The sequence below is a fragment of the Scaptodrosophila lebanonensis genome, unplaced genomic scaffold (genome assembly GCF_003285725.1).
Source record: "Scaptodrosophila lebanonensis strain 11010-0011.00,11010-0021.00 unplaced genomic scaffold, SlebRS2 tig00000118-arrow-arrow-pilon, whole genome shotgun sequence".
NCBI lineage: Eukaryota > Metazoa > Arthropoda > Insecta > Diptera > Drosophilidae > Scaptodrosophila > Scaptodrosophila lebanonensis.
In genome coordinates, this window is record NW_022060578.1 from 2,153,990 (window position 1) to 2,169,908 (window position 15,919).

Consider the following 15,919-nt stretch of genomic DNA (forward strand, 5'->3'; position numbering starts at 1 on the left):
TCATTTTCATCCTGCTACGCTGCATACTCGTACTTCCCTCTTCTTTTTTTTTTTTAGATTTTTGAAGTAGGCCTTTTGTTTTGTACTAGCAGTTCTAGCGCAGAGCCCGGCGGCTGCCCTCGCCAGATTCACCGATGCCGAAACATAAAAAGTCTGGAGAAAATCGCTGAATCTGGGAGCAGAAAAAATATAAAATAGCAAGTACATGCTGCAGGGCGCTGTGGGCACAATAGCGCAAAAGTTTCAAGTGGACTCGCATGGGCTGTGCATACTATATGTACTGCTGTACACCTACATGTAGTATATAGGTATGTGGACCCTCACGTATCTGTACAGTCGAGCTTTCCTATAAAGAGTTACGTTCTCAGTTTCATTGGGCATGTGGGTATATTTGAAAATTTAATTTAATTCACTTTTCCTAAAAACATCATGAATTTACAAGTGAGGTAAGGATATCCTAATGTTAAGAGTACAGGCAGCTTAGCCTTTTCTACTTAATTAAATTAAATGGAGAAATATAAAAGGTTAAACAACAATTGTGACAGCGGGATTATCGGGAAAAGTTTTACAAAAAACCTATAATTCTAATGACTTGAACCTAACTTAATACAAGTATTGTACTATTTATAAATTAAATATTATTTATATGCAGGTAAATATCCATTCTGCAATCCTCTCTGCAACTAATTCAACACATATTTGAAAAGATTTCAATAAAATGTATTATAATCGAAATCAGAATTGCTAAAATGTAGCCAATTAATAAAATATATAGAAACATTTTTTTAACGTTCTAAATATTTAAGATAGCTTCTGATATGTCTTTAATTCCATTGGGAAAAAACTCTTTTATCATTGGTTTTGAAACCTTATAAAGTGCTGGACTAAAACTGAGATACATCTATAATCTATCTAAAACAATAATCTACCTCTCCAATCATTATCAATTATTTTATATTTTATAAATTCTTGATGAAATTCTTCATGAAATATTTTTTCATTAGCTCAATAATCAATTTTTAAAAACTTTATGCATTCCCCTATTTCATGCCCCAGATGTAATTTTATTACAAAGTTATTTTATATTTTCTTTTAGGCATTAGTTCTTTGTTATATTCTGACATTTCTATGCACCGCTCTTTTATAAATATTTCACATCATTTTCTAATTTCCTAAAATTATTTTATGGGCCAATAATATTCACTTTTGATGCTTTTCTCATCTATCGTTTAGTTTCGAAAAATGGAAATTCCGCTGATAAAAGCGTATTTTTTTGTTGCACATTTTAATATTTTTGTTGTAGGTATTTCTATTGTATTTCTGTGAATTTGTAGAGTTTTAAACATAAAATGTAGTTGTTCGTAAATTCGTTGTAGAGACGAAAAATGACGTTGGCATCTGCTCAGCGCTGTGTGGCACATATTCCACTTTTGCCTTTTATTGCATGTTGGTTGGAGGAGCTCGACGCTCCGGCTCGTGGGACTCCCGCTCCCCCATGTATTCCATTGTTTTAAAACAATGTTTCCCATTTGGCTAAGCTCTCTGCTTTTGATTTGCTATCGCACTCGCACCCGCCATTGTATCTACGCTTTAACATTGTTTTTGTGTGTCGCTTTAGTTTATGTTCAATTTTTAAATTCTGAAAAATGGTTGAGAAGCTCGCTCGGTCTCTGCGCAGCCTAAACTATTGCTAGAATATTTTTAAAGCTTTGCACATGGGCTATTTCTGGATTTTCCGTTCATTATCATTCACTGCTCGGACGCGGAAAGCATGCGAAACTAAACAAGAACAACAACCAAAGAGAGGAGAACAAGAACACGAATAAGAACAATAGCCGTTAGAGAATCAGAAACCAGTTCTGCATTGTGTTGTTGTGTTTTTTTCACCGAGCTGGCGTGAGTCAGGATGGCCGAGTGGTCTAAGGCGCTGCGTTCAGGTCGCAGTCTACTTCTGTAGGCGTGGGTTCGAATCCCACTTCTGACAAGATTTTTTTTTGTTTGTGTAAATTTACATTTTTGTTTTTTGCATAATGAAATTAATAAGTTCTTAGCTTTTAAATTATTTGTTTCTATGTCATTGTGAGAAGGGAATGTTTTGAGTAGAGAAGATGGTAAAAGATTGACAGAGTAAAAGACAATACTTGTAAAGAATTCATTGCTTGCGTAGAGTTGCTCGTAAAATTGTAAATATAGAAAAGAATTAAAGTTAGACAAATGACCATCCAATATAAATACCTACATGTATGTATGTAGCATTTTTGAAAATTTCATATATTGAAATAAGTCGGATTACAAATATGGGTTTCACTCAAACTGAATTCGATTCATTAGATTCCGTTATTTCATTCACATATTGAATAATCTCGCTTCATTATGCGATTTTGGATTTATTCCATTATTGAACAGGTATCAGTGACTTATTAATATTGACAACCTCTTGGTAAAAACAAAAGTATGTCGGCACTAAATTTGTTATACAAGTATTATTTTTGTGTGGAACGCAAGACTGCGACATTACAATATTTCTGATTTTCTTTTGTTTTACTTTGAAACTACTACTCAAATGGAAAGCATCTTAAAATGTGAAATTGGTGGAATGTCTTGACAATTTCTGGTTCCGCTTTTCACTACATACCGTCCAAGAAGACCACCCATGTCCGTGCTTTTAAAGATGATGATGGGAACATCCTCATAGTCGCCAACTAAAGCAAACTTTCAAAAAAGGCAGAAGAATGTAAAAATTTGGTTTTTGAAACATCAAAGCCATGTAGAAGTCAAGCAAACAATGGGACGTAAAACTAATAAATTTTCAACACTTACCAAATGCAAACAAACACAGAAGCCAGAAGAAGCAAAAACAACTTGACTGCAATTGAACGCAAATATACATATGTATGTATGTGCGATTTTTTAAAAGAGCGAGGAAGCTGGAAGTAACATAGATGGTGGGAGGATGGTGGGAGGGACGAGTCCCGCAGCATTTGAAAATGTCTGAAGGCATTTCGGAACACATGGCGAACCTTAACAAAGTTTTGTCTGAAAATGAAGTTGCTTGCTGGCTGCTGTTACACTGCGAATTCAATAAATTGGCCGGGGGTACTATTTGGGGAGCGGCAACAACAACAACAAGGCAATAAAACAAGTTTAAAGAGGGGTACATGTAAAGCAACAGCCGAGGAGAAAGAATAACAGAAATAGCAACAGCAACAGCAACAGAAACAGGAACGGCAAGGGCAACGGAAGCTAGCAGCAGAAAACAACAACAATAAAGTTTAGCAACATAGAATACAGTTAGAGGGGATTTTGGGGGCGAATGCCGAGAACATGAAACCGGTGGCGGTGCACGCACACAGTCATAAAATATTTAGGAGCCCGCACACACACACGCACACACAACTCACACATGCATAAACAAGCACATGTGACCAAGCTGTGGTGTGGGCTGGATCGGGGGGAGGGGAGGGCGGAGTGTAGGTTTGTTTGAAACCGTAGCTGAACAAACGCACAAACAGTGCGTTGCAAATATTTCCCTTTCTTTGCTGCAAACAATGAAAGTTTTTCCTCCTATTTTGTCGTTTTCGTTGTTATTGTCGTTTTTGTTGTTTCTCTTTCCTTTGCCCTCTCATTTTACGCCATTTGCAGCTGCGTTGAAATGCAAACGACACATTCGAGTCATGCACCTGCCAGCACGGCCAGCAACAGCAATAGTTACAACGCCTCCAAGGGCTAGCACAAAAATGTTATAAACAAAAATATCGAACACCGGGCCAGCGCCAGCGCCAGCCAGCGAGCGAACTGTGGCATTGGAATCTGGGTTACGGCGTTCTTGTACATGTTGTTAGGTATTTGAATACCTTATACCTGAATGCTAACAGAGCATGCTAGTTAAGTGTGAATGTATGAAACCATGTCCATCTATTTGTTTGTTTGTCTTGACGGAACGTCTTCATGTCGTTTATTTATTTTCAATGCTCTTTTCTTCCGTAACAGTATAGCTGTCCGGAATTCAAATTTAGTTTTGATCTGGCACACGAATCATCTGAATCTGCTTATACTAATGAATGTTTTTTAAGAAACACCTTAGAGCAGCTGAGCAGCGGGTTCGTTTCTGTGCCTTTTCCTTCTGCTTGCGCGCAACGTGGAGCCGAAGTTTTTCTGGGCACAGCGTATTTTACGGGCGGACTAGATTGCCTGAAAAATGTCTTGTTGTCTTGTTTTCTTTCTTCTTTTAGGGGTGCGTTGCCCCATGGGTGGCTTGTGCCACCCAAAAGTGAATTTATGCCAACGCAAATGATTTTGCCTTTATTGCATTTTTTGTTGTCCGCTATTTTGTGTCTGTTTGACGTTGTAACAATTGTGCGATTTGAAGTTATTTTGCTTTATTTGTTGCAGCAAGCACATAAATTGCGAACATGATAAAACAACAGTCTGCGAATACAGCATGATCCGGAGGCAACAATAGACGTGGAGAGTATGTGCATACATCTGCATATATTGTATATATGTATATAGAAGCAGGGCATGAATGCATTTATTTGATCGCATACATATATTTCAATACGAGAGAAACCTTTAGGTAGTACATATGTACGTACTTGTATTCGGTTTTATTGGGGGACATATTAAACGAAAAATTACAAATATATAGACTTAGGTAATGTATATTTTTTATGCACCCTTACATCATTTTGCTACTTAATGGATAGGGCTCCAGAACACAACTTACTATGCGGGATATAACTGAAAGACATTAAATATTATTTTCTTCTTCTTAATAAGTATGTCAGATGTAGCCGGCTAAATCGGAAATACCCTCATTTATATGCGATTACAAGTCGATGGTAGTCATTAGAAATAATATCTCTTATATATTACTTCTATATTAACTGGGAGAAATTGTAGATCAAATATTTTATCTTCATAAGTAATCAGCATGAGAGTATGATGGTCGCCTGTCTGTTTGATTCCCTACTCTTTCCACAATTTAACGTAATCGTTTTAGAACTTTGCATCGAGGCAGCTTTTTCTCGAGACCGAACGTGTCAGATCACGAAATGATTTCTAGTTTTACAGAAAATGCGGCATTTTCGTATTTTGAACAAACGGAGATAGATTCTTAGCACATTAATTATTATTAATACAAAAATACAAATATATTTGGGGTGTTCCAACATTTTCACATTGTCCTGGTAGAAATGACAAATGACGACAAACTTCTCCATGGCTACCCATTCAGTTTATTACAAACAAACACGTGATATAGATGATTATGAAATAGGCATAATACAAGTATATCCTCAATGGAATGGGCTGCGGCGCCAGATTCCCTTTGTACGAAAATAAAACGCTGAAAAGTAGACTACGTGTTCTGTAACTTTCAATTTCCATTCCATTCGACAGCACCACATTGGCGACACAGAAAGACGGAGTAATAAATATACCTATGTATGTGTGTATGTTTGTGTGCGCTGTGCGCTGTGCAGCCGCGAGCTCTTTCATCATTATCTTTATTTTCAGTTTAGTTTATTTTCTTTGTATTCTTTTTATATCTTTTGTGCTTTCGCAACGAGTGCTTGCATTTGTAAACTCCGCCATCTAAGCTCTCACCCCCTTGTTTTGTCTCGGCGCACAAATTATGAAAGCATTCAGTGGATGCCGCGTTCTGCGTCCTTTTACCGATTTTCCACTTAAGACTTTCGGCTTCATCGGCTTTGCCTTTAAATAAATAAGAACCAAGTCGACGGCGTCGTTGAACCCGCGGAAAGCGCTGAGCTTGCAGAAAGGACAACCGAAACGTATAGGCATAGAAGGATCCGAAAGCTACAAGTAAGCGTAGCGCCATAAATTCGCATGCTGTGCGCCTGAACAAGCATCTTAGAAATTACATGTCAGATAATAATAATAATAGCAGCTGAGTGGCTTGGGAAATATACGCTGGTAGGTATTGTTTTATTTGGTGTAGAAATAATTAAGTGATTGGTTCTCAAGTGGCATCGTATGAAATATGCTTTAAGAGTAAAATTTAAATCAATAAACATTCCACACATTCAGCATTCCTCCAAGTGGTTTGCATGTTCGTAAGCTAGTTAGATTGGACAGATTAAAAATGACCCATAAGGAGTTAATTAATAGAATGAGAGCACTCGTTAAATAATATGGCTCTGTTCCCATGATGAACCAAACACGTATACACAGAGAATCTGACACACTTCACCGAGGATTGACTCGAATTGGCGATTTCAGTAGCTGTTGTTTATCGGCTTGTCGTTTCGCTATTGCAGCCAACACCCGACTTAACATGGCACACTTTATTTTTGTGGACCACAATGCATGTTCGCCCAGCATCTGTGCAGTGCCAGTGGCCCTTTTATGGGTCATTGGAGCAATAGACGAGCTGCTGCAGGCATGCAGGCAATCATTGCTTTCGAGCTGATGAAAAGCCAGCGGACGTGCAGCGACATAACCTACATGCTGATGTCGGGCAGCATGTGGAGCAAGGAGCAGGACCGGGGCTACAAGTTAAGCCAAGCCAAGTTAAGACAAGCAGGTTGACGGGCTGGTTGACAGGCAAACGGCATCATTAAACACGAATAAAGTATCATCGTCATCATCGTCAGCAAGTGGTGGTACAAGAAGAGCCAACGGACTACGTACATACTTGTATAGTAAGCTTACACACGTGCCCCGAAATCGTACACTCGGAGAAATATGATAGCATTAGCATAACTAACATGTATTACTTCCACTGTTTGAGAAAATTTGAGACGATTGAGCTTTTAGACCCTTAAATAAGGGATATCCTCGAACAAAATTTAGACAACGAAGCCACAAGAACGAGGAGCCTAATCTGTAATCTGTGTGACCATAACTGTAGATCTGTTCTTAATTTGAACTCAAGTAGCATCGCCTTTCTAGTAAATATATCAGAAAAGATTCAGAGTCAATCAGTTGGTATGTGGCCTGATATCCATATTTTATAAACCCTTAAATAGGGGATGTCGTCGAACAAAATTTAGACAACGAAGCCACAAGAACGAGGAGTCTAATCTGTAATCTGTGTGACCATACTATAGATCTGATCTAAATTTGAACTCAAGTAGCATCGCCTTTCTAGTAAATATGTCAGAAAATGTTCAGAGTCAATCAGATGGCATGTGGCCTAATATCCATATTTTTCAGACCCTTAAATAAGGCATGTCATCGAACAAAATTTCGACAGCAAAGCCACAAGAACGAGGAGTCTAATCTGTAATCTGTGTAGCCATAACTGTAGATCTGGTCTAAATTTGAACTCAAAGGCAGCATCGCCTTTCTAGTAAATATATCTAAAAAGGTTCAGAGTCAATCAGTTGGTATGTGGCCTGTTATCCATATTTTATAAACCCTTAAATAGGGGATGTCGTCGAACAAAATTTAGACAGCAAAGCCACAAGAACGAGGAGTCTAATCTGTAATCTGTGTGACCATACTATAGATCTGATCTAAATTTGAACTCAAGTAGCATCGCCTTTCTAGTAAATATGTCAGAAAATGTTCAGAGTCAATCAGATGGCATGTGGCCTAATATCCATATTTTTCAGACCCTTAAATAAGGGATGTCATCGAACAAAATTTAGACAGCAAAGCCACAAGAACGAGGACTCTAAACTGTAATCTGTGTAGCCATAACTGTAGATCTGGTCTAAATTTGAACTCAAAGGCAGCAGCGCCTTTCTGGTAAATATATCAGAAAAGGTTCAGAGTCAATCAGATAGTATATGGCCTGATCTTCATATTTCAACTACAACAACCTCATAGTGTTAGGAAGGATTTTATAGAAACGGTTGCCGACTCTGCCAAGTAGTAGATCAATATTTCGACTTAGCAATTATCTGTTGTTTGGTTTGGCTCTTAGACTGTATTGTGAGCAACTGTTTCGAGATTAATTATTTTATGGTGCTGATAATTGAGAAATATTTGGAGTTTTGTGCGGTTTCTTCCGTGTGAGCATCGCATAAATCTGCATCCATTTAAGTATAACTTAATGGGCACCAATATTTGAGAGCTCGTGCCTGCCACCCTCCCCACAACAGGGGATAGTGCTTTCGTTTGATCAGTTACACTCACCGAGACTGTTAGCTCTGACAATGACACCCACTCTCCTACTACGGCTACTCGTATTTTCATGTATCTGCCCCTTCGGCTCGGGCGTGCTCATATTTCTGTGGGGCACATATCATTGTCATTGTATTAAGTGACGCGTGCGGGTCTCTGTGAATCTGAGTGTGCACACACCTGTGTTGCCTACGCACGTCTGTCCCGGTTTGCAAATCATTCGTGCATGCCTGAATGACTGCCCCAGCTGTCTGGGTGTGTGGGTGTGTGGGTGTGTGGGTGTGCGAGTGTGCGAGTGTGCGAGTGTGCGAGTGCACCTGACAGCCATGCTGTCTCTGTTTGTTTAGGCATATGTAAAGCGTCTTATCTTGAATCGTGTAGCTGCGGCTACCCCACTCAGCAGCTCTGTCCTCCGCTCCATTCGAATGTGTCTGGACAACACACTCGGCAAGCTCCGGATTATGTAAACACACGCAGACACTCGTGCAAATGGCTTGGCACACATTTGCAAGTATCGGGTGTGCACTGGCTGAACAGAGCCAAATACACACAGACTTCAGCTAACACACACACACACATATATAACTAGGGGTTACCGAGGCATGTCAGTACTGACTTGCCGAGTCAGAAACCTAGAAATTTGCAGGTGGTAAACAGTAGAGCCTACACGTAGTGATTAACAGGATCATACAAGTTGAAAAAGAATTTAAAATCATTTGAGAGTTACTCCACTACTATTCCATATTCTGCAGGTAAAAGAAAGAATATATATACAAAAATACAAAAAAATATACATTTTCGATCAGTGTAGCAACATGAGTCGAGATAGCCCTACCTGTCTAACTGATGAGTTTCAACCAAAAGTTTAAAATGATCAAACAAGTTGAAAAAGAATTTAAAACTATTTGAGACCTACTCCACTACTATTCCATATTCTGCAGGTAAAAGAAAGAATACATACATATACAAAAATATATATATTTTCGATCTGTAAAGCAACATGACTCGATATACCCCTAACTGTTGAGTTTCAACCAATTCGTTTCTATAAATCCTAATAAGTATAACAAAGCTTTCGAGAATTCGAATTTAATGGCTGGCCGGTGGTCTGTTAATTATGAAAAGTAAAATTTAACTTTCCTTTAATGCACCACCACCGATATTTTGAAATCTATGTACATTTTATGTTCGAGTTCGCTTGCCACAAACTAAAAAAAAAATCGGATAACTCGTATATATATTTGATAAACATGACCAAAAAACTAGATAAAGTCATCTTAATTTGTCTGTCTTGATGAACGCCTGGATATCGTAAACCCCCTTATTATTAGTATTAATTTTTCTAATAGAACCGAACTAATTAGCACATGTAAGTTCTGGAAAAAATGGTTGAACAATTACTTATTGTTTTTCGACCTGCTTGTAAAGAGTTGTGGAACTTAGACTCAAGTTGCCTGCCTCTTTGACCAAAAAAGCTACATCAATGTGCATTAGAAACTTGAGAAAAGTTGGAGTTTTCGGGTTTGGGGAAATAGATTTGTTTTACATCGATGGTGCAGTCCTTAATGTTCGTTTTAAATATGCTATTTTTAGAGATGATGTTTATTATTGCAAGATAAGAGAAAATTAAAAACAAGAGAGAACGCTACAGTCGAGCAAGCCCGACAGTTTAATACCCTGTACCCAGGTAAATTTCCGTCACTGAGTTATATGCGCAGCAGCAAAAAGAGGAAGAAGAAGAGCGAACTTGTTGCTGCAGTTTGGGGGGTTGTACTGGCGAGAATTTGTTTCGCTAATAACTTTTCTTAGAATTGACCGAATTGAATAAAATTTTGAACAACAGTAGACAATTATATATAAATTATGTGTGCAAAGTTTGGTTTAGGTAGCATTTGAAATGTGGACGCTATTGACAAAATTCTGCAGCGTGGGAAGGGGGGGAAAATTCCAAAAAATAAAATAAACTCGTCCTTACTCGGACCTAGGAGAATCTGGATGCCAACTTTGGTTATTCTAGCTTTTATAGTTTCTGAGATCTTCGCGTTCATCCAGACGGACAGACGGACGGACATGTCTAGATCGATTTCTCTCGTCATGCTGATCAAGAATATATATACTTTATGGGGTCGGAGATGCTTCCTTCTGTATGTTACATACTTTGCACAAACCTAATATACCCTTTTTACCCTACGGGTACAGGGTATAATAATTGGTTAAAGTAAGAATGAAAAGTTAGAATTGAGGCCCAACTCTTATATACCCTGTAACCACTTCTTAAAAAATACCTAGTTTGGTTATCCTAGCTCTTATACTTTCTGAGATACTTGCATCACAAAGACAGATGGACATCGCTCTATCGACTCTTCTTGTCATCCTGATCAGGAATATTTATACTCTATGGAGTCTGCCACGCCTTCTCCTCCATTCGCACTAAACTGGTATACCCTAGTGTGTTTCAGGTACAGGGAATACACGTAAATATGTACTCTCCTCTCGCCTAGCGATTAGAAAAGTATCAACATATCAAGGCTAAATCGAGTTGTCCCGTAATTAGGAGTATAGTATATATACTCGATGGGGCAATGATGCTTCCATCTGTCTGCTAAGCAAAAAACTGCAGAAACCTTCGATTTAACAATCATAGGAGTCCCTATTCAGGAACCCATTTGATGCTCTCGCGGCTCACCCCGGACCCTAAACCATTACTCGCAGACCATTTCATTGGCTCTCTTTATTAAGTATCGTAGAAAAAAGTATTCGCAATGAATAGCATATTTTCAGCCAATTTGTAAATCTAATGTAAACGTTTTGAGAAAATCAAATTAGTGCTCATTGTATAGTCCCCCTTTTGGTTGGGAATCGCTCGTGCCTTTGCCGGGTGCAGTGAAATGTTTTCAATTTAAATTTTGTGCTTTGCGGTAACATGAAACATCATTAATATTTCAAATCGTTGCCAATTAAATTGAATTCGATTGGCTCAATGTGCATTATAATTCAAACTGTCAGCAACTGCAAGAAAAAACAATTTTTTAAGCATTTTCAACTCAATGCAATCAACTAATAAATGGCAATTGTGTTTGCGGTTTTGTGTGGTTCACGAAATAAAAATAAAAAACGAAATGCAAACAGTGTGCGGTAATTCAGAGGGAGTGGGCATGGTTGGGCTAAATGAGATTACAATTAAGAAGTAATTGCATATATTAGCATGGAAAATGTGTTGCCCAAATACGCAGCTGAACGTAGACATATTTTACGCATTTGAATGCCACCTGGCGAGTGGAACATCCGCAGAAGTGGACTGGAGCTGGAGAGCAACTGAAAAGCGTCGTACGTGCTTCGTGCTCAATGAAATTAATAGTCGCGCGTTAAAGGAAACCGATAAAAGCCTTTTAATTCATTTAGGCATAAAGAGTAAGACGGCAGGCAGGCGGGCAGGCTGGCAGGCAGGCAGACCAGACAACGCCACACAAGACCAGAGCAGACCGGGTCCAGGGTCCTGCTGTTCTGTCCTGTTGTGGCCTGGGCACACGCTCCAGCCACAGCCCGGCTTGTGACAGGATATGAGCTACATGCCATTTATGCAGCAATTAACGCAACTTACGCCCAGAGTGGAAATGCGATGCCGGATAAATGCAACACTCAGCCACCTAGGACCAATCCTGTACATGTCCTGTCGCCGTCTGGCGGACGAATTTTAATTATTATTGCATTATTTTGCATTTATTTTACACACGACTGCTGCTCCATCACCATCTTGTATTCTTTGGTGCTACTGGGCGCTCGAATGCTGTAGCTGATGAAGAACTTCTGTCTATTTGTCTTCTGGTTGTCGCGCCGTTCTTAATGACAATAAAATGGCGTAAACAATTTTCAGGTATTTAATAAAAGTATGCTATGTATATCCGTACAATTATCTCAAATAACATTTTAAATGGGTTACACAAATACGTTTTATTTATGACTTGCTGGTTCATTTGCACGAACATTTAACCATTTTAAATAATTCGTACTCCACATATGGAAATATAATCTGATTAAATGGAATATTTAATGATGATGAGGATATTTGAGTATTAGAAGTAATTATCATTGGGAATACGATTAATAGAATTTATTATTTTACTGCAAATAAAGTAAAAATACTAGCAACGACATTGTTAATTGTTCATGCTGGAGCATCAACAGCGTCCTGAGTATGCTTGGGGAGGTTTTGCATTTGTTCATAGCCTTGGATGAAACATGGATGAAACATCCCTTCACACCTAAGAACAAGAAAGGCAGCATCATCTGCGGTACACGTGGCATTATTTTTATTTATTATATTCGAAGGAAATCAATAATAAATATCAGCACTTGCTGGTTCATCAAGACAATTGTCAATCAAAAACAATAAGTCAAAGTTCAAATGCCAGACCAAAGCTGATAAATTGGCTCTAAAAAGGTAAAGAGATGTGCCTGCAAAAAGGAGGTGAAGCCTGCGGTTGATAGCTGTTTTGAGAAGCTCGATGTCTCTCTCTCTCTCTCTCTCTCTCTCTCGCAGCTATTAATAGCTGGAAAATGTGTATTCACCTAAAAAGGAACTTTGTGGAGCAATAAATGTTATTTCCTCCAATTTGCATGTTTTCGCTGTTTGCTCGGTTTCCTCTGGGACTCTCAAAACCATTTATAATAATAATAAGGAAAAATATAGTAATAGGAATATTCAAAGAACAAAGAAACAATATTGCATTTTTTTACTTCAAAGCGCAGCAAATACAATGTATCCTATAGTTAGTTTGACCATATTTGTAATCAAATAATAGAGCCACATAGTTAGGAATGTACTCTTCGATCAAATATGAATTGAATTGACGTGTTTAATGGCGTTTAAATTCGTATATTTAATAAGGAACACTGTCTGCGCTCTTACCCATCAACTAATCTGATATGCAGATTAATAATCGTTCGCTTAAAACAAACATGTGCATTACACACTTGGATGTACAATAAAAACAATATAATCATTTTAATTCAACTGTTTGTTTCTTGCAACTATGTGCTGCATGGTTTTGCCATTTTCACCACGGCTGGCTTTATAGACATTTACGCAAATTATAGCCATCAAGGGGAGGACGGTGCTTGTAAGCGTCCCTTATAATCACTTCATTTGCATGGTCATAACATGGCTAAGCAGAAAAGGCCGAAACCAAATAAACCGCACAACATGCTGCCCTTATAAATGCCAAGCTATAAAGGTAAGACGGCTTTTTCCAGACCACACCCAATACGACAATGTCCAGCGTCGCTATCAAGAAGCAAACAGCAGCAAAAGAAAATTCGCAATGCGAGTATACGAGTATGGGGGTGAAAGGCCAAGGCTACTGATTGTGATTGAGATTGTGGAGCTGGGAAGAGCGAGAACAACAAGCCATTAACTAACCATACGAAACAAAGCAAATCAAACAAACATTGCAGCATACGATGTGACCTCCAGCGAGAGCAGAGAACAGATAAGCTACGTGTATTCGAACCTCCACCAGCCCATAGCCCACAGCTCATAGCTCACAACTCACAGCTCAGCAGATAAGACAGCGTTACCAGTAACGGCCATTTCTGATTTCATTTCGAGCAAGCAGCGCCACGGCCCTGGAAACATCCAATGATTCTACCATTTGCCTTTGTCTGATTTTTCGCTTGCTCTTTGTGCCTGCCATTCCTCGGTGCTTGCTTTGTTTGGCTGTGCCAGCATTTGATGGCGTCGGCCGTTCGGCGTTCATTTCAATTAAATGCAAATCTCTGCTGGGATTTTTCGCCATTGGACGCAGGACACAGCAGTGTCCAAAAGGACGCTGCTAGTCACTTCCTGGGTGCCACTCCGGCTCCATTGGCATTGCAGAAGTCGTGGAATGTTTTTCACGCATCGCTGCGTTTTATTTTCCGGCTGCGCACATCGGTTTGCCTGTTTTGCTTTTTGCTTCTCTTATTTTTTTTTTTTTTTTTTATTTTTGCCTTTTGTTATTGCAGATTTTGGACAATAATTTTTATGTGGTGCCTTTGTACGCTATGGTTTGTAATGGCTTTTATGGACCCTGTACTAGGTATGGCATGCAGTTTGTTGTGTCACGTGATTCAAAATTTTAGGTGTGTCTCAAAGTTTCAACATCGTGAATGTTAAAATCCGTTGTATTATGGAATATTGCAAATTTCAAGGTGTAGAATATTATGAACTGGTCAGTTCACCTTCCCTAAAATCATATTAGTTTCAGATAATTGCCTTGCCACTTGATTTAGTTGTCGGACTTGTCCATAGCTCTGTCTCAAATCTATAATAGGAAATTGTAAAAAAACTCTTAATTTGGAATTAAATGTGTCCGTTCAGCATAAACTGTGGGCGTGGATTTTTAAATCATATACGTGTAGATTTCTTTAAAGCTTTTTTGCTGCCTCTCTTAAATCGCACGCCATAATGTGGGTAAAGCCCATGATTGCCAAAACAGAGTCAAGCGTTGCGCACCCCCTGGGAGGTCTCTGCGTGCTTCATAGGCAAGCAGCCAATAGTACTTTGCCATGCCATATTTATGAAATGCTTGATTTATGCCGCTTCCCGCACCCCATCCCCAGGCTTTGCCCTTTCTGAGCTCAGTTGCAAAATTCCGCGCCCCCTGTTGGGCGCCAGCCAACCATTGACCGCCGATGTTGCGCAAATATTTCCTGTTCCGGTGGTAGAGAAGAGTTGCGGTTGCTCGCTCGCTCGGTGCCTCGTGTGTTGTGAAGTGAAAATTCTTTAATGTAGTTCCCAAGCACAAATGAAAAATTCATTAAGAAATATTTAATAATCAGCTTATTCGCTTTGTAATTTGTGTGTAAAATGCAACAAATATACGTCTTTTTTCCGGGTACTCCACTCATATTTAAATGCTGAGAAGCTCGGCTCTGTTGCCCGGTGGCCTGGTGGACCGGTCGCCGATGACGATGACCGTTAAGCCACTTGGGCATTGCATTGTCACGTTCGGTGCTCTCCGATGTACGCCAAAGTCAAACACGGACACGTTGTAGTCGTCATTGTCATCGTCGTTGTCACCGCAATGCGAAGTCTCTCAGCGCCGGAGTCACCGTGAGTCGAAGCACACACCACACATATACGGACCCCGTCACAGGCGGTGTCCTGCCAGAATTTGTTGGATTCCTGCGATGGATTTTACTTTATTTTCGTAAAATTTGCATAATTTCGAGCGGTAGTGCCGGCGAGGGATGGCCGGAAGTTGATTAAAGTGATAGACCCTGTCAGTTTGCCTTTCACGGCTCATCTTCTTTATTTTCGCTTGTTTTTTATGCTCCGCTCCGATCCGGTCCGGTCCAGACTCGTCCGGTCTGCTGCGCTTTGTTCAAATATACACGAGTGGTGCGCGTTTTGAGTTGCTGTTTACTCTGGCGTAGCATACTTTTTGAAAGTCAAGGTAAATATTAGATTTTCGGTTGTGAAATTGTTGGTTGTTTGCTTTGCCAGGCTATATATGTGCTAATACGAGTAGTTGTGTGCGTGTGTGTGTGTGTGTGCCTGTGTACGTGGGTACTCATGTATATGTAGGTAAGACAAATATTAGCTTCAATTTTTGGGCTTTCTAACTTTGTTGGATAGGCGGGAAGCCGCCTCTACTTAGACAGCGCTCACAACTTTAAGGGGCCTACATGGTCGTAATACTTGAAAAGCCTTTTCTATAACCTCGAAGGAATTTTGTTATTCTTAAATTATGTGTAGATCGTGTCCGATAACATCTAAGCTTACTAACTAGTATTTGCTGCTGAGTCGGCACTGGTGTTCAATTAATGGCCCAGTCAGTTGCTG

At 39.4% G+C, this 15,919-nt stretch overlaps 1 protein-coding gene and 1 non-coding gene across 2 annotated transcripts in view; both read left to right on the forward strand.

Moving 5' to 3' along the window:
* Nucleotides 1-15,919, forward strand: part of LOC115628457 (semaphorin-1A) — a 182,127-nt gene that overhangs the window by 89,149 nt on the left and 77,059 nt on the right. The window lies entirely within an intron of this gene.
* Nucleotides 1,901-1,984, forward strand: Trnal-cag. Its single transcript has one exon. It is a non-coding gene; the product is annotated as a tRNA-Leu (tRNA).